General features: G+C 38.4%; 1 protein-coding gene and 1 long non-coding RNA gene across 2 annotated transcripts in view; one reads left to right on the forward strand and one right to left on the reverse strand.

Annotated features, from left to right (window-relative positions):
• LOC103890528 (uncharacterized) overlaps positions 1-24,298 on the forward strand; it is a 53,144-nt gene that overhangs the window by 11,972 nt on the left and 16,874 nt on the right. The gene's annotated exons all lie outside the window — the stretch shown is intronic.
• Positions 22,855-24,298, reverse strand: part of MAP9 (microtubule associated protein 9) — a 39,260-nt gene continuing 37,816 nt past the window's right edge. The window contains exon 16 of the mRNA XM_063723697.1: positions 22,855-23,527. The gene's annotated coding sequence lies outside the window, so the exon portion shown is untranslated. The remainder of the gene's footprint in view (positions 23,528-24,298) is intronic.

Genomic DNA, 24,298 nt, shown 5'->3' on the forward strand with positions numbered 1-24,298 from the left:
ATGTAAGCTGCATGTGAGCAGGAATTTTTGTCTGTTTCGCCATTGATGTATCTGAAGCAACTAGAAGAAATACCTGGCATAAGGTAGCATTCAGCAATTAGTTGCTGAATAAGCAAATGAGCAAAAGCAAATATTATCTTCTAACTAGTGATTGGACTGTCATCATGCATAAATTGAAAAAATGCGATGTAAAACTATGAAATGGGTTTTTATATAACTGTGTTTCTATATCTCCATAAATAAAATGTTACAAAGTTTTATGTTATTAATGGTAACAAAACAATTTCTGAAATTTTATGGCATATTTTTCAGAGTTTTTTGAAAACTACTTGGCAGCTCTAAAAACTGCAAGTGTGTCACATAAATAATAATGCAAAGGGTTAATAAGGAAGAGGGAGCGTTGATCCCGTAAGGCATGGAAGGTTGTGTGGGCCTTCAGATCAAAGGGAGATGTGTATATATGTGTAAGGGTATCACCGTGTCATAAGAGCTTAATTCTTTGGTTTAAGTTAGATCTCAAAAAGTAATGCACTGCATGAAGTGGATAAAAAACTGAAGACTTAACCCTGGGGAACAGTTGTGGTTACAGTTCCATGACTTTTACTTTCTTCTACAATAAAGTTTAAGGAGAGTCTGAAAATTTAGGATAAATGAGAAATAAGCTTCGTACGAGGGGTGGGTGGGGGGCTCTAAAGGGTAATTCTCTGGGCATCACCATCTTGGCTGAAATGGGCATCTGGCATCTACTTGGTCTGGATATTAACGTACGTAAATCTCTGGGAGCTTCATTTTCTTGGGTAAAGGAAATAAAATAAAAAACTAAAAATGAGTGAAACTACACAAATGAATGAAGCCACATGTAATTTACTATACTATAGGTTGAAGAGTAAAATATATACAAAACTCATGACTACCATACGATATCTTTTTGGTATTAATGTCCAACTTTCCCTCTTCACTCCTTGCCCCTCTCTCCCCAAACACACTTGTATAGAGAATCACTAGAAATGAGTGATAGATCTTGAGCTAAATTTGCCTACAGGACATTTCTGTCATGGTCAAGTTTGTATCTTATTAGGCTTTCACCATTTTGTTCACAAATTCCATTTTATAGAGTCTCAAAATATAACATTTCATATCCCTAGCACAGAATCAGTGGCAGAAATTTTCCATATTTCCATTCACAGCTCATATGTTAAGTTTATCTCTTCATACCTTTCTAGAACCCTTTTCACTGTTTGTCCTGCCTACATAGATTTATATAATTTGGTCCTTTAGGGGTTTCCCTCTTTTTCAATAGCCCTCTGCTATTGTAGCCTCAGGGATAATTTACTTCTGTGCAAAGTCACCCATGTGCTCCTTTCTTTTTAAATGCCTAAATCTCCCTGGTCAGTAAGTTGTATGTCTCTCTGCCATGCTTCCACAGTGGGAAGGACAGATTTCCATAATAAGGCTGAACTAAAACTGGCCTCCTAGTTGCATTCTTTCCTGATAAAAGCATTCTTCTTTATAATGCCACTAAATATTTCCCTTGGCTGCAACACTGTATTTTACTGTTTGAACATGCATTAAATATGCCTTCTTTCTTTCTTTTTTTTTTTTTTTGAGATGGAGTCTTGCCCTGTGGCCCAGGCTAGAGTGCAGAGATGCAATCTTGGCTCACTGCAAGCTCTGCCTCCTGGGTTCACGCCATTCTCCTGCCTCAGCCTCCCGAGTAGCTGGGACTACAGGTGCCCACCACCACGCCTGGCTAATTTTTGTATTTTTTAGTACAGATGAGGTTTCACCTTGTTAGCCAGGATGGTCTCGATCTCCTGACCTCGTGATCTGCCTGCCTTGGCCTCCCAAAGTGCTGGGATTACAGGCGTGAGCCACTGCACCTGGCCCCTTCTTTCTTTATTATAGGAGATGTTATTATTTCCGTGATCATTCAGGAACGGAGTCTCAGAGGAACATAGGGGTGGGTTAGACTGGTTGTTGCTCACTCTTGTGATGAGTTCCAGACAGACAACCCTGTAAAAAGCATTACTGGACCACCCAGAAGGCACAGCCTAAGGCCATCCTTCTGGGAATGTCACCACACCTCTCAATGAGCTACAGAGCTAACCCATGGTAACAATTGGTATGGAGGCACACTGTCTTATTCTACCTGAGAAACAAGCATAATAAAACTATAGAATTCTACTTAGCCTGTTGTATCACATACTATTTAGTTTTTTTCCTGAAGCCTACCTATCTTATCCCTCTTAATTTTTGGATTTTTTTGTCAGCTACTCTGTCCTTTTCATTTTTTCTGGACTTTCTCTATTCCTCGTTTTTGTTTTTATGAAAGCATGGCCTTTAAAAATGCCCACATATAACACTCTAAGTTCACCAGATAAAACTATAACAATAATTACAAAAGGTTTCACTTGTTGCTAATGCTTTATGTATATTAATACACTGTATAATCTCCGTAGCAAATTTATGATATTAGATTGCTTTTCTTTTTCCCCATTTTACTGAGGTAAACTGAAAATCAGAGAATTAGCAAGTTGTTCAAAGCCACATAGCTAATAAATGGCAGGATTCGAAGCTTGTCCAACTGACTCGAGAAGACATGATTTATGGATCCAATAAATAACGAGTGAGTGTGTTGGCGACAGAGACACAACAATGACAAAACAGGCTGATCACTCACCTCACAGAGCTTACATTCCTCTGGAGTGTCAAAGAAACATTACACCAGACATATTAAACAGAGAAGGAAGACTTTATTCAAGACTATTGCAATAGAGGAGAGAGAGAGAGAGAGAGAGAAAGAGAGAGAGAAACTGAATTCAACTCCCGTAACACAGAACCATGGAGTGTTTTTCTTATGGGGATGAACAAGTGGAAAAGTATTGGAGGATCTTAAGGTGTCTATGTGGTCAGATCATTTGTGTTGCTAATTTGGCACTTATGGAAGTTAAGCTTCTACCTTACCCCAGAGACTGGAAGATAGGGATGCAATTTTTCTTGATGATTGCACTACAAAGGAATGAATCCCAGGTACTTAAGAAAGACATTCCTGGATTGTCAAACTGATAAAAGGCTGGGAGAAGATTTACATTTCAAAAGGGCAGAGAAAGAATTTACAACAGCAAATTTTCTACAGTAAATGCTTGAAGAAAAGGAAGGTGGGACATCAACAGTCAAGAAGAAATCTGTCTAAAGTTTAGTCAAGCTAAAGAAATCATTAAGATCATCTTGGTCAGGAGAGAGACAAAAATATGTAGTGAATGTCCTATCAAGCAGGATACAGATGCTGCGGTGGGGGAGTTTCTATTTTATGTGGTTGTGTGACTTTGTCCTAGTTTCTATCTAGAATAGAGGTTTTAAGCCCCCAGTTCCTGATTTATGGAGAAGCTAGTTGATATTAAGGGGAAATATTTCCTAAAGACAAAAACATTACTACTGACTTGGTCTTTACTAGAATACACATTGCCAGATTGGTTCTCCTGATTTATCCCCTGATCTCAGGGCTTTTCAGCCATTATATTCAATGCACATTATTTTCGGACCATTGGCATAAGCAAATAGGCTACTATTGACCACCCTGACCATCTTCTCCCACCCCAAGTTTCTATACCATCTAACCCAAGACCTTGTTATAACCATCTCTTAGATAACATGGCTATCTTCTCGTTCTCCTTAAGGAAAACATCCCAAGGCACTTCAGCTCCCTCCTACCCCTTCCAAATCTGGCATATTTGACTAATAAGCCTAAATATACAGTGTTCATGTATTCCATTTTCTGGATAATAGCATTATTTGTGCCATCTCTAAAAGACAGAAAAGACACTTCAGCACTTTGAAAAGTAATGTCCCCACTTGGGTAATCAAGCAGACTTTTTAGCAGCCCTCTCACCAGCTAAATCCGGAAGAGCAACTGCCTAATAGCAAATGTAATCTCCAGCAGGGCACCTCTATGCCATTATACTATTCTTATTATCCTTTTTTTGTCAAAAAAATTTTACAAAGCCACTACATTTCAAACATAAGAAGACTGAGGCTTAAAGATTTTTATTCAAGCCACGTAGCTATTAAGCAGGAGAACTGAGATGTAAACCCAGGTTATTTTAATTCCAAAGATGTGTTCTTTGAAATTTTTGTTTCCATTATTACATGCTACTACCAATCAAGTTTTATTTCTGGGGATAGGGGAATAAAACCTAAATATTATGAGTTTTATTTGTTCATGGAAAACATAGGCATTTTTCATTTTTAATGATATCGCAATGAAACATAAGAAATACTATTCTGGTCTAATGTAGGGTTTCTCATGGGGTTCAATAATTATTACTGAGTTCTCTATTCAAATGTTCTTTTCATAATAGATCATTTGGGAAAAGGCTAAATGATATCAATTAGTCATTTTTATTTCAACATTAGGAGGAACTATTTTACTAGCTTATTCTTTTCCTTTGTGGCTTTATAGGCTCCATCCATCTTGTTCTCTTTAGAGATAAGAATATTGCAGAAAATGGAGAGTACCACAGGGTAAATTTCAATTACTCTGTGGAATATTAGCTATTTTACCTTGTTTGCTTAAGAGGTTTTTTTTCTGATTAAAGAATTATAATTTAAAAGGCAGAAGTAACTGTTCCTTTCATATTACTTCACAGTTCATCTCTCTTCTCTCTGGGGCTGACTTTTGCCCACAAGGCTGATTCTAATTCCTTTTTTTTTTTTTTTTTTAAGACAGAGTTTCTCTCTTGACACCTAGGCTGGAATGCAATGGTGCAATCTCAGCTGACTGCAACCTCCACCTCCGTGATTCAAGCAATTCTCCTGCCTCAGCCTCCTGAGTAACTGGGATTACAGGTGCCTACCACCACACCTGGCTAATTTTTGTATTTTTAGTAGAGATGGGGTTTCACCAAGTTGGCCAGGCTGGTCTCAAACTCCTGAGCTCAAGTGATCCACCCACCTAGGCTTCCCAAAGTGCTGGAATTATAGGAGTGAGCCACCTTGCCCAGCTGGCAGTTTCTAATTCTTTTCTTGGGGAATAATAGTTGGTGTATCCCTTTGAAAAACTGGTCATGCATCATTGCACTTCTGTCTCCCACCTTTTTACCCTAGAATTTATTCTGAATATTTCAGAAAATTCAGACTACGTCTTCTACAGACGAATGGGGTTTGAAAAATGAAAACCCAGGCACTTGTATAGACATAGGAACATCCAAGATGTACTCACAGAGATAGTGCTGTGGCTGCTATATTTCAGATGCTCTGTTCTGCTGCAGCTATGAGCCTACTGAGGCTGTGAGCCTTACTTGTCATTGGCTTATCCCTGCTCAAATGGGAGGAGAAAGATGTGAGATCCTTAGGGCACCTCAGTGTAGCACTGCTACACAAGATTCTCCATTATGGCACCAGTTAGAGGGAAAGTGTGAAACTCCCTAACTCAAGAGATATTTAAAGATCAGTATCAGTGCTGTATATTTGAGAGGGTGGCCTCTGGGTTCTTTCAGGAATGGTTGGTTGACATGATTGAATCATACAGTTTCACAAGGAGATGGGCCATAAAAGGCTACACAGTACAATCATTGTCAAGCTCCAGAACTACTAAAAAAGTCACTCAGGGATGAGAGTTAAACATTCACATTCCTATATCATATCCTGATAACAATAAGTTTCCCTGGGTGTCTCCAGAGTCTGTCTGGTCATAAACTTCTTAAGTATTTCTTAGTTAGTTCTGAAACTCCAAAAGTATTTGACTAAATGGTGAAACGGTGCAATGTACCTTTAAAAATTTGAAAATGACAACAAATAATTCCTGAATGATTTTATTAATAATAGTCTGCTAAAACCTAACCAGATGTTAACTTCTATAGATTAAAAACGTATTCTGTTTTCTCCTGAATGGATGGATTCCTACCTGATTTGATTTTTCCTTGCACAGACGTTCTGTGGCTGTGTCCCTCGTGGGAGGACATGAAAAGATGGCCATTCTAGAGAACAGATTCTGTTGTGGTGAAGGGTACCTTCGCTCCTCTGACTGGATGCAGATATCACAGTCTTTAGGAGGCAAGGAAAGCTCTGCTTTTAGCCTCACTATCCTCTTACCCTTCATATTCTTGACAGAGTGCATCTGAAAAGTAAAATAATTGTTTCCCTCATGACTGCAGCACAGATGAAATGAAAAAGACTGGCCTTTCCCCGACTCCTGAGTAATTAATTTAGTCTAATGTGTCTGTTCTAGCATCCAAGTACTGCAGCAATAGGCGCCAGGCATATATGCAGATAGCTTGACAGAGATCATGTTATTCAGATAATCTAGTTACCCCTTGGTCCACCCAATGTTAACAGTGACTTGAAGCTCTCATTCATTATTTAGGCTAACAATATCTTACATGTTAGAGCAAATTTTAGCATTTAACACACTTTCATAAATACTGTCAGGAAGCTGGATATATGGAAGGAAGTTTGTATGACTTGTTTCATGGTCTGACAACCAGAAAGGGTCAGAGTTGAGACTCAAATGCAAGCCTAGGGACTTCAAATCTAGTTTCCCTCTAAAGGACATGAGGGTGTATGTAATACAATTTTTCCAGTTCCTATAGTTATAGAGGAAATCAAAGCTCTGGTTCCAATAAGAGTGTTATTTGGCTCAAATCCACACCCAGATTTGCTGAGACTCTAAAGTCACTCCTAACTCTTTATGAGGGCTTGGCTCCTTCTGAAAAACACTCCACTGTCTCCTTTATCCAGTTAGAGTTCTAGGGAAACTTATTTGATTAGCACTAAAACCCAGAGTCACAATATAATATATTTCTTTTAGCAAGTCCTTCATTAAACAAATACTTGTGTATTCAGCATGTGCTACAACCTGGGTACTGTGCTGAGAACAGGGAACATAATCAGTGGGGGGAAGGGGAAAACTTACGCGTCTTCTTTGAATTTATAGTAGATTTAGAAGAGGTAGACATATGCACAGGGTATGGGCATAGAGGGATGTTTCTGAATGAGATGGATGTATAGAGATAAACAGCTGGCCGGGTACAGTGGCTCACGCCTGTAATCCTAGTACTTTGGGAGGCCAAGGCAGGTGGATCACAAGGTCAGGAGCTCAAGATCAGCCTGGCCAATATGGTGAAACCCCATATCTATTAAAAATAAAAAAATTAGCCAGGCATGGTAGCAGGTGCCTGTAGTACCAGTTACTCAGGAGGCTGAGGCAGGAAAATCGTTTGAACCTGGGAGACAGAGGTTGCAGTGAGCTGAGATCGTTCCATTGCACTCCAGCCTGGCGACAGAACAAGACTCCATCTCAAAAAACAAAACAACAACAACAAAAAACACTAAGCTAATCAATAAAGGATGAGGAGGAGTTAGGCAGGTAAATGGGGATGAGATGGAGAGAAGTTCCCAGGCAGAAGGGAGCAGCACCATGGGGAGGCTTGGACTGGGAAGCCTTGTGAGATCAGCTGTTGCTTATGTTAGAGTCACTGATGTGATGCTGCCACAAACCTCCACACCTGTGTGCATCCTCTTCCTTTTCCAAACCTATTCGTGGGCCTCTGGCTGCTGCCCTTTCTTGCCCCCACTCTGTTCCCTGATAAGTCTTACCTCTTCAACCTACTTCTGCTCCTTTACTTGCAAGCAAGGGAGACTGTATTAGGTAGAGTAATGACTCCCTCAAAGATGTCCATGCCATAATTCCCAGAAACTGTGAATATGCAAGGACATGCCAAAGAGGTAGTAAGGTTGCTTACAGAATTAAGGAAATTAATCAATTGGCTTCAATACAGAAAAGTACCTGGATTTTCCAGGTGGAACCAATCTAATCACATGAGCTTTGAAAGAATAGGGAAGTAGAAGTGTGGTCCTGATGGTCAAGACACTAGAAGGATTCCATACTCCAGTGTTGGCTCTGAACATGGAGAAAGCAAGCCATGAACCAAAAAAACTGGTGTCCCATAGAAGCCAGGAATGGCCCTCAAGAACATACCAGCAACAAAATATGAACCTTGGTCCTACAATCCACAACCTGAATGAGCAAGAAGCAGATTCTCTCCTCAAGGTTCTAGAAAAGAACACGAACTGCCAACATTGTGATTTTAGTCCAGTGAGACACACACTGGCCTTCTGACCTACAGAACTGCAAGATAATACATGTGTATTGTGTGAGGCTGCTCAAATTATGAGAATTTCTTACAGCAGCAATATAAAACTAATAAAAGGCTTTCTACTGGAAAATGGTAATCTTCTATCAGACCTGGAATGGCCCCAATTTCAAGGTTACAATATAGGTCATGTGAACTACACCCCTAGGGAAGCAGTGTATACCCACGCTCTACATGCTGCCTTGCTGCATGGAAATAACACCATAGCTTTTGCAGACATGTTGAATTCAGTCTTCATCCTTCTATAAAGAATGGCCTCCAGGAATCACAAGATATTTATTTGTGTGGTTCCAATATGTGCTTTATTCTGATCCCCTGTCCTAAAAAGTCTGGTCCTGAGTCTTGAGTAAGCTTTCTTTTAGTTTTCCCTCTGAGAGAAAAACCTGTTTTCTGCCTTGCTGAAGCACTTTCCCCTGGGCTTTGTGAGGGAGTTTGTGTCTCTCCATTTCAATACTGTGATGTTTATCTTCATGACTTGAAACCTAAACATACTCTCCAAAATTCTGTAACAATTTTTTTGAGTTTGGAGATAGAAGTGGGGCCAATAAAGATGATAGTGTGGTCAGCTGGTGGGATTTTAGGGCCTCTTAAAATTTGCTACACATGATGCATGTTGGGCTCCACTGCCATACTGTCATACACCCACAGAGATGGGAAAAGAAAAAGTTTGTAAAATCAAAAGCACATTTATGTCCTTAAAATTTTAAGATGGCATTATAAAGACATCTCTGTCATTTTCTTCCTACAGAAATCAACTCACAATAACAGAAAAATCTAAAAAATAGAAAATACAAAATCCATCTATGATGAAACAAGGGATCATCTTAGCTCTAAACAACAATATATAAGGAAAGGCTGCTAAGGAAAGATCACACTGGGGTCTAGGAAGACATAGAACTCTCTCCATGCCACTGGGCTGCATGCTACTGCAGATCTTAAACTAGCAAAACACCATCATTTTCTAATGGAAATGCATACCGAGGGAAAAAAAACCTCTTTGCCTTTTGGCTTAAAGGGATTAAATAGAACAAGGTGCATATCTTACTGAGATTATCGTTGAAGACTGAGTGTCTCTGTAGAGTAATAGGAGAGTTAGATCTAAGAGAGAAAACTGAAAATGTCATGACTGCATGTAGATGACACAAAAGTAGAGAAAAACTTAATTGTGAGCAGTTTAGACATGCTAGTCTGTTGTGAGTGCTCAGAAAAATATGCTAAGAAAAATCATGCTTATACACACAACTCTGTAACATCAGAAGTTCCACGGAGAATGAGACTAAAATCCTGCTCACTTTGCCTTCTCTGGTCCCTTTAGTACATAAATTTCCTTAAAATAACTGAACCAGGACTGACTTAGGTCATTCGAAGTGAATAATAATAAATAAAAATAATTACCACAGGCCTATATACATTACTACTACTGCTGCTAGTGGGAAAAAGAGGAAAGAAATACATTACTACTACTGCTGCTAGTGGGAAAAAGAGGAAAGAAATAGAAGTGAGAAGAAATGATAGATGCAAGTATCTCCATTGAGGAAATGACAATCCATAACAATCTGAATTGTAAGTTTTCATGAAATTCAAAAACACAAACCAGAGATCTAAGAGGTTAAGGGAGATACAGAAAAAATACAGGAGGATGACAAACTAGTAGAGTTCTGGATAAAAGTGGTGCAAAACCATCACATAAATGAAGGTTACATTGAGACCAACAGGAGAACAGAATGGATGCCACTTAAATCCTAGTAAATGACACAGAATGTAGGATTGAGAAAAGTGAGGATAGTAAAATATAGTAAGCAAGGATGAAAAGGATTAGAGAAAACATGTTAGATACAGATGGCAGACAAAGAAAATGTGATGTATACATCATTGGGTCCCTCAATAAGCAATCTGATGAATTAAAGACAAAAATATCCAAATATATAATTCAAAAAACTTTCCAGAATGAAATCCAGTTAGGATCCATAGGTTTTTTAAGTGTTCTCTGCCACAGGAAAAACTGGTATAGAATGATCAAGCTGTGACATATCCAAGTATATATTACTAGGTTCAAACACTAGGAAAAGAATCCCTTGATCATTTTTGCAAAAGGAAAAAATCACTGTCCTAATCAGCATGGGCTGCCATGATAAAGCCCCATAGACTAGGTGGCTCCATCAACAGAAAGTCCTTTTGTCACAGCTCTGTAGGCTGGAAGACCATGATCAGGATATCAGCATGGTCAGGTTCTGGTGCAGAGCAGCTTCCTGGCTTGCAGATGGCCACCATCTCATTGTGTCCTAAAATGGCAGAGAGTAAACAAGCTCTGGCCTCTTCCTCTTCTTATAAGGACACTAACCCCATCCTGGGGATTCCACTGTAATAGCCTCTTCTAAACCTTATTATTTCCCAAAGACCCCACCTCCTAATCCCATCACATTAGGGGTTAGAGTTTCAACATACAAATCTGGAGAAACATAGGCATTAAGTCCATAACAGTCATCTATACAGCATAAAAATTGGTTCCAGTCTTATACCTCTTCATAGATACACTCACAGCACTAAAAGACAATGGACTACACTAAAGAAAGGAAAGAAACACCCCATAACTTTATATTTAGCGAAACTGTCACAAGATATAAGAGCCATAACCCTACATCTTTTTAAACATAGAAGAACTCAGGAAATATAATTGTCAAGAAGATTGTTTTTATAGAAAGTACCACAGGGTAGCCTTGGGAAAACCAAGTAATGAGTAAAGAAAGGGACTAGTGGTCAGCTCTGAGTTAATTTAACTCACTAAAGTTAATACTTAAGCACAGCTGAAGTATTAATTAAGCTGTGCTTAAGTATTAATTCCCCTCTGTGGTTGTAGAGGGGAATGTAAATGTTTAAAATAATGATAATGTAGTTCTAGTATAAATAATGCAAATTGGGAGGGGAAGTGAGAGATAAGGTAGAAAGTAGCGATGAAGACTTCTTTTCATAATGGATGAAAAAAGTCACCACCAATAAAATTACACAAAATACTGAGTGGATCACATATTTACAACCTCATCACTGGCAGATGGAGTAACATAATTGAAATATTGAAGCAATTTTATTTTTACACAAATAGAGGGTCACATTTCAGGCTGACCTTCTAAAAAATATTTTATGTTGTAAAGAGCTGGATGAACTTCTGGCCATTAGCCCATTTAAATTATTTCTGGAACCAATATAAATGAATAAAAACATTCAAATGTTTACATTTATCTCAAATTTATCACATTTTCTACTTTACCCTTATTAACACTCCAACTTTCCTCCCACCATGGAATTTGGTTAAAGATTATCCTAATTTTGAATTACTTCCAAGGTTATTTTCTTAAAAAATAGTGCTTATTTTCTTTTATAATAATTGTAATTTTGGGCAAATTTTGTCTGGCATTTACTGGTATATATTGGTATACATTGACAAAATTCATAAATGACTGTGTACCAATTTTGGATGGGATACTCAGTTATACATTTTGCTGGAATTTGTGAAATAATTTCACAAGAAGTTTTCCTTGATAAATAACACTGGAAAGGAAATTTGCAAAATTCACTGCATCATATATATATGTATATATACGTATATATATACATACACATACATACATATATATATATACACACATACATACATATACCAGTCTATATTTTCTTGCAAAACTATGATCCTCTTTGGCCTATTCATTAGTGATACTGGGGTAAATTATTAAATAATGCTATGCATTAACATAGCAGCTCTCCCTACTGTGGCTAAAAACTCAATTTAAAATGATCTACCACTAGACAAAGAGGGAAAAATCTAAACATATAATGATGCTACATTGTCTTCTGTGTTAACCTTGATTGCTTCTTGACCTGTGTGTAGGCAATATTATTAACAGTTAGAAATACTCTATTCATGACAGCTACAGGCAATGGTATCCTTGGAATGATAGATTAATAGTCATAGAGTTAGCTAACTAGCTTAAATATTATTTATGTCAGAATCTAAGCTCATTTCTACTTATTCTGAGGCAAACTCTTTGAATATGAAATATGATTTCTCAGGACTCTTACAAGAAAAACATCAGGTATAAGATTCATATATGGAAACACAAGCTGATAAGTTAGGGAAAAATATTTTAAATCGGTTGATACATGGGAGTAGGGTGTGGAGAGGCTATTGATTGGGAAGTGACACAAGAGAACACTCTGAGATAAAAGAACTATTCTGTGTGGTGTTAGGAGGGTACATATTTCTCAAACAGACCATATGAAATTCTTAATCTAAGCATTTTACTCTATGTAAGTCATACATCAATAGTAAATAATTATTTAAAAACTCACTAAAAATTACCCCTGTAAATTCCACTTGATTTAGTTTATCAGTGAGTTTTGAAAATACAAGCAGGGATGGTAGCTTGAATTGCAAACACTATTAGAACACTAGGAGTTCAAATCTGAGACTCCTAAGAATTTGATTACAAGTTATCTAGTATCCATTTCACTCCTGTCAGACATGCATAAAGCTAAGATACTAACATTAACCAAACTTATTGGGCTGTCTGAAGAATAAATTAATTGAATATCTCTAAAACACCTAGCAATAGAAGCAAATCATTCTTTGTATCCTATATAGTTAAACTTGATGTGAAAAGTGAAAAGTCATCACTCTCTTCCACATTTGTTATTCTCATTTATGCTATGCATTACATTTATAGAGGTAAAACTATGTAAAAATATATGTAAAATTGGGAACAGGTCATTGTTATTTTGCATAATTTATTTTTGGTTAGCAGAGAACCTTTATGGTCAATTTATGTAAATGCTATAGTGTTTTTGTCATTATAACCAGGAGACCAATTTGTTGAATTGGACAGCTGGAAACAAGGAAGGGAAAAAGTATTTCACTGAAAAGGCAGAAGACTGGCATCAACTGCAAGCTGTGGAATCAAGACAACTTTGGCTGAGTCCCATTTTATATAGGACAAAAGGAGAGTGCTGTCCTCAAGGGCAATAATGCTTATGAGAACAAAGAAGACTATGGAGAAATTTTAGGCAGTAGAAGAGAGCAGAAAGGCCAAGAGGATCAGGGTTGAAGTAAGCTATACAGCAAATCAGGCATTGCCCAATTACCTAGGAATTACATTCAGGCAAAGCAGAAATACCTGAAGCTAATTGCTTATACAACCAAATATTGAGAAGTAAAGATATTTTCATCTAGAACAATCCTAAAAATCACTCTGGTTTCTAAAAGGCCAAAGGTAGTGGGCAGGTATTCAAAGAAAGGGTTATTTATGAGAGAGGGCCTGACATTTAATCTATTTATGTAAGTGACATCAATACATATTGTCAAGTCTGGATATGACATAATTAATCATTAATACAACCTAGTTGCAGAAGTTCTTTTTAAAAATAGAGTTATGTCTCAGAATAAAGAAAGATCCCTAGCTCCAACACTTATTGCCTCTATTTTCTTGGGCAAATTACTTCAACTCCCTAAGCCTCAGTATGCTACAGTAAAATATAGATAATAATAATACCTACTTCATAGGATGTTTGGGAGGGCTAATGATAAAATGCTTGCAAAAACATTTAGCATTTAGTACTTAGAATAAAGTAAGCACCCAATAGATGTTAAAATCTGACATATATATACACACACATATTTACACATATTTGCATGTGGGTGTATATATATACATGTACACATAATATAAATATTTAGCAAAATAGACAAATTTGACAAATATACATTAAAAACTCTACTTGTTACTTATGGAAGAGACTGGCTATTTACCACATCTATTTCCCTTTCCTTCTGGGTCCACAGCCATCTTATGTGCCTTAAAGTAAGATATTGCAGTTACGGAGTTCCTGCCACTGGCATGAGTAGCATGAATGTGTGCTGTTTCTAGATCTGGCAGGTGAAAACCTTCCATGAATTCCTCTACCTGTTCTGTTTCCACTCTGCCAGCTCAATGTTGGGAGTCATTTTCCAAAGAATGGCAAGGCTCTGATCATTGGAGACTCAGAAAGGTGGAGGGATGACAGAAGGGTGAGGGATGAGAAATTACCTAATAGGCATAATGTACACTATTCAGATGAAGGTTCCACGAAAAGCCTACACTTTACTGCATGCAATATGTTCATGTAACACAATTGCATCTGTACCCCCGTAATCTCTTGGGAAAAAAAAGAATGGCAGGGCTCCAATCTGACTGCAGGAACTGAGTGCTACCACCACCACCATCTCCACCCTTGGTTTTATTTCCTTGAGTTTTAAGTGCTTGAAAAATATACTTATATTGCATTAAGGCCATTGAAATTTGGAACGTTGCCTATTGTAGTAACTAGAGTTACCTTGACTAATATACTACTAAATCCAAACGGTGTATATATTATGCAACACCGGTTTCATGTTTTTACTGCATGTATGAATAGAATAAGAGTGTGTCATTCAGAATTTTCTTTGGTTCCTCGTAATAGAATACCAGTTGCCAGCAGCTTTAACACCTAGTTATTTATTTTTCTTATAAGAATGTAGGTCCAGAAATAGCAGTTGTTGCTTTATTTCGGCAGTCAATATATCTGGAATTCCCTTGCTTTTCCCTCATTATTACCACATGACTGCTGTGGTTCCTACCATCATGTCTATGTACAAGGCAAAAAGAATGTAGAAAACCTCACTGTATCTGTCCTATTATTAGGAAATTCAAAGCTTACTTAAACTTAGAAGACAACTCAAGTTGCACTGGCAGAATTGTGTCATCTGGTCACCACTAGCCACAGAAAAGATGCAAAGTCAGCATTTGACTGGGCACCTTATTGCCCTAGACATAACTATGGTTCTGTTATCAAAGAAGAATTGAGGAATGGCTATTGGCTAAGTAACTGACAATGTCTGTAACTTATAGTGGTAACAATGAACTCTAACCTGACTGATTTTTAGTACAGGCTATTTGTTTATACAGGTGATATCAAAAAACCCAGAAAAGGTCAGAAGGGACTGTGTTTTTACTAAATTCCAAAAGTTAACAGAAATAATTATAGCTCTGAAAAGGCTATATGTTGTCACATGCTTATAACTTCTGCTTCCACACGGAAAGCCACTTGACATCTGAAAACCCTGCTCTCTGTTCACAGGCTTTCTTTGTTTTTGTTCACCACATGATGAGACAGAGACATAAAAACATTTTATCTGTATTTTAAAATAATTTGAAAAGAAAAGGGAAAGTATATTTGAAATTATTTGGGTTAAATCCTTAAAGTCTCTAATATACGATATATTTAATCCATTTTAATGTTTTCATTTTCTTTTTCTTTTTCAACTTTTCTTTTAGGCACAGTGGGTACATGTGCAGGTTTGTTGCATGGGTAAATTGCAACAAACCTGCACATAGGGTTTGGTGTATGAATTATCCCATCACCCAAGTCGTGAGCTTAGTACCCGATAGGTAGTTTTTCAACCCACATCTTCTCTCTATTCTCCTCTAGAAGTCCCCGGTGTCTATTGTTGCCATATTTATGTCCATGTTTACCCAATATTTAGCTCCCCCTTATAAGTGAGAATATGCAGTATTTGGCTTTCTGTTCCTGTGTTAATTCATTTAGGATAATGGCCTTCAACTGCATCCATGTTGCTGTAAATTACTCAATTTTTGTTGTTGTTATTGTTGTTGTTGTTGTTGGAGATGGAGTCTCACTCTGTCATCCAGGCTGGAGTGCAGTGGTGCAATCTTGGCTCACTGCAACCTCTGCCTCCCAGGTTCAAGTGATTCTCCTGCCTCAGCCTCCTGAGTAGCTGGGACTATAGGCGCACGCCACCATGCCCAGCTAATTTTTTGTATTTTTAGTAGAGACGGGGTTTCACCATATTAGCCAGCATGCTCTCAATCTAACCTCGTGATCCACCCGCCTCGGCCTCCCAAAATGCTGGGATTACAGGTGTGAGCCACTGCACCCAGCTTTAAGTACGTAATTTTATTTCTTTTTATGGCCACATAGTATTTCATAGTGTATGTGTACCACATTTTCTTTAACCACCATTGATGGGCATCTAGGTTGATTTCATGTCTTTGCTATTGTGAATAGTGCTGCAATGAATAGACAAATGCAGGTATCTTTTTGGTAGAATGATTTATTTTCCTCTGGTTATATACCCAGTAATGGGATTGCTGGGTCAAATGATAGTTTTATTTTAAGTTCTATGGGAAATCACACTGCTTTCCACAGTGGCTAAACTAATTTGCACTCCCACCACCAGAGTATGTGTTCCCTTTTTTTCCACAACCTCACCAACATCTGTTATTTTTTGACCTTTTTTTTAATAATAGCCATTCTGACTGATGCGAGATGGTATCTCATTGTTGTTTTGATTTGTATTTCTCTAATGATTAGTGATGTAAAGCATTTTCTCATGTATTTGTTGGTGGCATGTATGTCTTCTTTTGAGAAGAGTCTGTTCATGTCTTTTGCCCATTTTTGGATGGAGTTGTTTGTTGTTTGCTTGTTGAATTGTTTAAGTGCCTTAGAGATTCCGGATATTAGACCTTTGTCAGATGCATTGTTTGCAAATATTTTCTCCCATTCTGTAAGTGTGTTTACTCTATTGATAATTTCTTTTGCTGTGTAGAAGCTCTTTAGTTTAATTAGGTCATGCTCATGGATAGAAAGAATCAATATTGTTAAAATGGCCATAATGCCCAAAGCAATTTACAGACTCAGTGCTATTCTTATCAAACTACCAATGTCATTTTTCACAGAATTAGAAAACAATATTATAAAATTCATATGGAATCAAAAAAGAGTCTGAATAGCCAAAGCAATCCTAAGCAAAAAGAACAAAGCCAGAAGCATCACACTACTGACTTCAGCCTACACTAAAAGGCTACAGTAACCAAAACAGCATGATACTGATACAAAAACAAATACACAGATCAATGGAACAGAATAGGGAATCCAGAAACAAAGCCACACACCTACAACCATCTGATCTTTGACAAAGTCGACAATAAGAAGCAATGGGGAGGGGACTGCCTATTCAGTGAATGGTGCTGGTATAACTGGCTAGCCATATGCAGAAGCTTGAAACTGGACCCCTTTCTTCCACCATATTAAAAAAGTAACTCAAGATGGATTAAAGATGTAAGACCTAAAACTATAAAAGTTTCATAGAAGAAAACCTAGAAACACCATTTTGGACATCAGCCTTGGCAGAGAATTTATGACAAAGTCACCAAAAGCAATTGTAACACAAACAAAAATGGACAAACAGGGCCTAATTTTAATTTTTAATTAAATTAAAACAGGTAATAGTCTTGTTTAGTTTGAGTGTTAAAGTACAATGAAGAACATATCGACTTGTTTTCTCATCTTATTGGGAGTTCCTAAATAAGCAACTCTGCTATATGACTCATTAATAAAACATATACTTTTGCCCTGTGAAAAACACCTTGAACATATACTTTTGCCCTGTGAAAAACACCTTGAAGATGCTTTTATAAATTTATGACAGATTTCACTTGCTGTCATGACTCATGGATGGTAATAATTATAATTTATTTGAAGGTCATTGTTTTCTTTTCTTAGTATGGGGGTAGTTTTAAATGAGACATTCAGTCTAAGCTGAAAATTTTAATGTACTATATAAATATATATCTGGAGTATTTATATTTTCTATTTATTTTCCTTGTAAGTATTTTCTTCAATTTAAAAATTATTATGTGTAAGTATATTTGCATAATATATTTTCTGTGATTACTTGTTCATTTATAGTAAATTATAATTATTTTAATGAATTTTTATATAAACATATTTGTTACTTAGGGAAATTTATCCAAAGCCTTGAATTTTTTGTTTGTAAATATTCCAAACAAACATTAATTACTGCCAACTTTTACAGCTGGTCAATATTTTTTTAGCAAGAGCAGAAATTTATACAATTGTCCTGAATGGACCTTAATAGATATCAAGTAGTCTGCATGATATACAGACATTGCATTTCAACTTTATAACTCAAGATTATGTTTTCCTTATTATATTGTACTTGCTAAAGGGGAAAATACTAACATTACTGTCAGCATGGCACACATAATTTTCACCTAAATTAGTTGATTCTGCAATGCTACCATATCTGCTGCCTGTAAAAGCACAGGAAGCATAATTCCGTTTCATTTTTTATTAAATGATTGTTGCAAATAAGTTATAAATTCTTCCATCTTAAAAACAAATAAAGCCAGGCTTGACCCCATATCCCCTTCATCTATGATTCCCTCTCCAATTTTCTTTGTTCCTTGTTAGCAAAGCTTATCGAAAAGTAGCCTATACTTCGATTCTGATTGCCTCTCTCGCTTCTTTTTCTTGAAAACACTAACCAGGTCTTCATCCCCATCACTCTGTTGAAATCTTAATTTCTTAGGTCACCACTGACTTCCATATTACCAAATAAGTCAATCATCAGTCTTCTGATTACTTGGTCATTCTCTTTCTTGAAGCACTTTATTTCACTGCTTTCCAGGGAATGCACCTCTCCTGGATTTTCTCTAACCACACTGGCTTTTCTTTCTCAGTTTCAGGTGTTGAGTCCCTTCATCTTTCTGACCTCTAAATGTTGGGTTACCCTAGGGTTCAGTCTGGGACCCCTTTTCTTTTTTCTTTCTCTTTCTTCTTTTTTTTTTTTTTTTAGGCAGAGTCTCACTGCGAGACCCAGGCTGGAGTGCAGTGGTGCGATCTCAGCTCACTGCAACCTCTGCCTCCCAGGTTCAAGTGATTCTCCTGCCCCAGCCACCTGAGTAGCTGGGACTACAGCCAGCACGCCCAGCTGATTTTTTTATATTTTTAGTAGAGAAGGGGTTTCACCATACTGGCCAGGCTGTTGTAGAACTCCTGACTTCAAGTGATCCATCTGCCTCAGCCTCCCAAAATGCTGAGATTACAGGCATGAGGCACCATGCCCAGCATTTTTTTTTTTCTTTTTTGACACAGGGTCTCTCTGTTGCCCAGGCTGGAATGCAGTGACGCAATCACTGCTCACTGCAGCCTCAACCTCCTCTGGCTCAAGTGATTCTCCCACCTCAGCCTCCCGAGTAGCTGGGACTACAGGTGTGCACCACCACACCCAGCTAATTTTTTGTGTTTTTTCATAGAGACAGGGTCTCCCGAGGTTGCCCAGGCTGGTCTATAACTCCTGAACTCAAGCAATCCACCTGCCTTGACCTCCCAAGGGTTGGGATTACAGGCGTGAGCCACCCCACCTGGCCAGGGACCCCCTTTTCTTCTTAATCTATACCTACTATCTAGATGATCCCATCTAATCCCATCTGTATGCTGATGACTCCCAAATTTACATTTCTGGAGTTTTGTCCCTTGATTTGAATATCCAAACTAGCTACATGATACCTTCTTTTGAAATTAACTTTTCCAGAATTCTTTGTTTTCCTTTCCAGTCTTGATTTCCCAGTGTTCTCCATTTCAATAAATGGTACCAGCATTCATTCTGTTGCTCAGTGCCATCCCTGATTCTATTTTTTTCCACAGCCTCATCCAACACATCTTGTAGTTTCTCCCTCAAAACACAACTGAAATTTGATGACTTGGCATCCTGTGCAACTACTCTCATCTTTTTTCTGAACAACTGCAACAGCTCTTAAACTCTTCACCCTTGTTCCCTAAAGTCTATTGTCTACTTAGGAAAATATCTATGTTATACGATCTTGTGCAGTCACTGCTATTCACTCTCCAATTTTACACGTGAGACTTAAAATGAAATCCAAGTCTGTGCCATGCCTTATGAGGTCCCACAGGTCAAATTCACATGGGTATTCTCTAGGTATTCACATGGTTTGCTCATTCACTCTTTTTAGGTTTATCTCAGTGTTCTTTAGACAAACTTCTGATAATCCTATGTAACAGCTTCTATCACTCTATCCTCATACCCTGCTTAGAGGTTTTTGTACTTTTAATCAGTGAACATTACATTACATATATATTTGTTTATCTGGTCAGTGTTTCTCTTCCCTATGAAAATAAATTACATGAGCACAGGATCTTTGTTTTTTCCATTTATGTATACTCAGTACTGAGACTAGCACTTGACATATCCAATCTATTTACTGGGCTTCCATATAATAGATAATCATTACTCTGACCAAAATCATTCCTATATCTCACAAAAAACTACATATTTTTGCTGTCCTTGGAATTTTTTTTTTTTTTTTTTTTTTGCAAGACAGAGTGTTGCTCTGTCACCCAGACTGGAGTGCAGTGACACAATCTCTGCTCACTGCAGCCTCTGCCTCCTGGGTTCAAGCAATTCTCCTGCCTCAGCCTCCCAAGTAGCTGGGATTACAGGCGTGTGCCACCACACCCAGCTAATTTTTGTATTTTAGTTGACCAGGCTGGTCTTGAACTCCTGACCTCAGGTAATCCACCTGCCTCGGCCTCCCAAAGTGCTAGGATTACAGGCACGAGCCACTGCACCTGGACTGTCTTTGGAATATTTCTTAAACTTGCCCGCTACCCAGGGAGATTAAACATTTTCTCTTCTTTTAACAAAAGAAGATATCATTGAAAATGTTGCCAACCACCTTTATAACTAGCATGGAGAAGATAATGACCTGGACAGATCTTCTTTGTTCTGGAAAGAGTCACAGCTTTGGTTATGTACTCTGAGACATGAGTTACCTGATTATCTGGGAATGGTAGAGCTAGTTCCCAATATTTGTCATAAGGTATCAGAAAAAAAATTGTTATTATTGATTACCCTGAATGTTTTAAGAATGCCTATATCAGGCTTGGTTAACACAATTGCCTTTTCTTTACATAAAAGTAAAATTTAAAATTATTAGAAAATAATAAACCTGTATCAAATGTCACAATAAGGTGTTTGAAAATGTATAATGGGTGATATGATTTGGCTCTGTTTCCCCACCCAAATCTCATCTCAAATTCTAATCCCCACATGTTGAGGGAGAGACCTGGTGGGAGCTGATTGAATCAAGGGGGTGGTTCCCCCCTGCTGTTCTCATGATAATGAAGGCGTTCCCATGATATCTGATGGTTTTAAAAGTGGAAGTTTCCCCTGCATGCTCTCTCTCTCTCCTGCTGCCTGTGAAGAAGATGCTTGCTTCTCCTTCACCTACTGTCATGATTGTAAGTTTCCTGAGACCATCCCAGTCATGCGGAACTGCGAGTCAATTAAACCTCTGTTGTTTATAAATTACGCAGTCTCAGAAGACAAGAGTTGAGGTTTGGGAGCCTCTGCCTAGATTTCAGAGAATGTAGGAAACACCTGGATGTCCAGGCAGAAGTCTGCTGCAGGTGTGCAACCCTCACGGAGAACCTCTGCTAGGGCAGTGCAGAGGGGATATGTGGGGTTGGCACCCCTAAAGAGTTCCTACTGGGACTCTGCCTAGTGGAGCTGTGAGAAAAGAGGGTCACCATTCTCCAGACCCCAGAATGGTAGGTCCCCTGACAGCTTGCACCAGGTGCCTGGAGAAACCACAGACACTCAATGCCAGCTCATGAAAGCAGCTGCAGCTGTATCCTCAAGATCCACAAGGGCAGAGCTGCCCAAGTCTGTGAAAGCCCACACCTTCCATCAGAGTACCTTGGATGTGAGACATGGAGTTAAAGCAGATCATTTCAGAGCTTTAAGCTTTAATGATTGCCCTTCTGGGTTTTGGACTTGCATGGGGCATGTGGCCTCTTTGTTTTGGCCAACTTCTCCTATTTGGAATAGGAACATTTACCCAGTGCCTGTATGCCATTGTATCTTGGAAGTAACTAACTTGCTTTTGATTTTACAGGCTCATAGGTGGGAGGGACTGTTTGTTGGGAAGGCATGATTGGTTTTGAAATGTGAAAAGGACATGAGATTTGGGAAGGGCCAGAGGCAGAAATGATATGGTTTGGCTCTGTGTCCCCACCCAAATTTCATCTCAAGTTGTAATCTCGTGTTGAGGGAGGGTCCTGGTGGGAAGTGATTGGATCATGGGGGCAGTTTCCCCCATGCTGTTATTATAACAGTGAAAGAGTTCTCACGAGATGTTTGTTTGATATATCTGGCATTTCCCCTGCTCTCTCTTTCTCTACTCCACTATGTAAGATGCGCCTTGCTTGCCCTTCACCTTCCACCATGATTGTAAGTTTCCTGAGGCCTCCCCAGCCATGTGGAACTGTGAGTCAATTAAACCTCTTTTGTTTATAAATTACCCAGTCACAGGTACTATCTTTACGGCAGTGTGAAAATGGACTAACTGGTTGTGTGACTTTTTAATATCAGGTTTTATAGTTGAGATGTCCACATGCAATCCTGATCAAGACATATAAAGATTATCTCATCAAACCCTTAGAGACCAAACATTTTGTTAGCATAAATAGATAATACAATTTTTGAAAACATATACTGCATCATCAAATCCTTACCATTGGATCATATTTCAGTAAGCAGCATTCTTTTCTTTCATTAACAATTAAAATACTAAGCTTTCATGTGACAAAGCAAACCAAATCATGTTGAACATTTTGTGAAATATAGTGTATCAAGATAATCATGGAGTTCTGGTTTGATGAATGGCACTTCCATGGTTGGAATGGATAGTGCAGTCACCTGCAGCTAGTTTGGATGCCACTAAAAGCTCACACAAACTATGAAAGGCAGTATATACTTGAAGATAGAGAACTGTACCCTCCAGGAGACTCCATGTAGCCTCCAGGCACCACCCAGCTTTTATTAGTCTGGCCATTAGGCTGGCCACCATAGTGATGCACAACAGATGAATAACGTACTCAGACACTGATTATTCAGTGAAAGAGCAGCTAGTGTGCCGGGCCACGCACAGAAAGAGTTGTGGCAGCCCCACACCTTGACTAGCTGGCCCTGTGGGCATTTATTCAGCACAGATTAATGACAAAGGCTTTGAGTCAACACACCCGTGGATAATAAAACTAGTCAGTCTCCCCCGAGAGAGCCATCCTGCCTGTGAATGATCAAAGGTTAGTCTTAGGACCACATGAGTAAACAAGCTATTTAGATAAACTCCCTTATATTCCTTTGTGTCTGTGACCTAAGCTCTTTGGCTCCTGAAAAAAGAATCTGGCTGCCTTCAGCCAAATCTTTGACTGAAGCTATGCAAACCCCCTGGCCTTCCAAGAAGGTCTGTGTCTATTTCCTGTAATTTTTCCAACCACACTGACTGATCCCCTACAGTGAAGTTTTTTGGGCATCTGAGAAATGAACCCCTCCAGCAGCCCACAGGCTCCTATCCATGGGAAGCAGCCTACTCCACAGCCGGCTACTGAAATGGATTCCATATGATTGAGGAACTTCATGGCCGAGGTAGAGCAATGACTGCCCACGTCCCTCACTTTGTAGTAACCTGCAAGTACAAAATGGAACACCAGTTAGCCTGAGTCTCCATATGGCACCCTCCTAGAAGCCTATATGAAGCAGTTTGAGCCAGAGGGGAAAAACTCAACTGGGGCTCTGTCCCGAGCTTCTGTAACTCCCTGACAGGAACCCCCCCACAGCATTTGTAGTATATCAGTGCACTTTAGTTCATGTATGTGCTTCAGCACACCAGTTGGAAATTTCTGGGGAAGAAAACATAACCAGGAAGGCTTGCGGATCTGTTTCATTTGGACCTTGCAGTGTTCACTTTAAGAGTTTTGTTTGTTTAGTTGACATGGACACTGATATTTTAAAATACAAATTCTGTCAAGGCAACTATTGGCTGTTATTGAGGAAGAGGTAGGCTCTGTATCCCCAGTTCATCATCACCTTTGCCCCTCCATTTTGCCTCTTCAATACTGAGGTCATTTGTCCTTACACATTTATCAACACACTTACAATTATTTTTCTGGTGGTAGAATCAGAAAAAAGTCAAATATTTCTTTTAATTGTGTCTGTTAAAATGAAAAATCTGGTGTTAGAAACAAATTCATGTTTTAAGAAAAATAGCTCAGGGTGTGGGAAGGGCCCCTAAAGTAAAAATTAGAAAAAAGTAGCCACAAGCAACCATGCAATCCGTTCACCAGGATTGAAGCATCACTGTAGACCTTGACTTCAGCATCCACGCTTGGGCATATCTGAATTACAGCTCAATTCAAAAGATAGTTCTATCTGGGATTCATTTTTTAGACTGCATGAA

This window comes from Pongo abelii, chromosome 3 (genome assembly GCF_028885655.2).
Source record: "Pongo abelii isolate AG06213 chromosome 3, NHGRI_mPonAbe1-v2.0_pri, whole genome shotgun sequence".
NCBI classification, from domain to species: Eukaryota; Metazoa; Chordata; class Mammalia; order Primates; family Hominidae; genus Pongo; species Pongo abelii.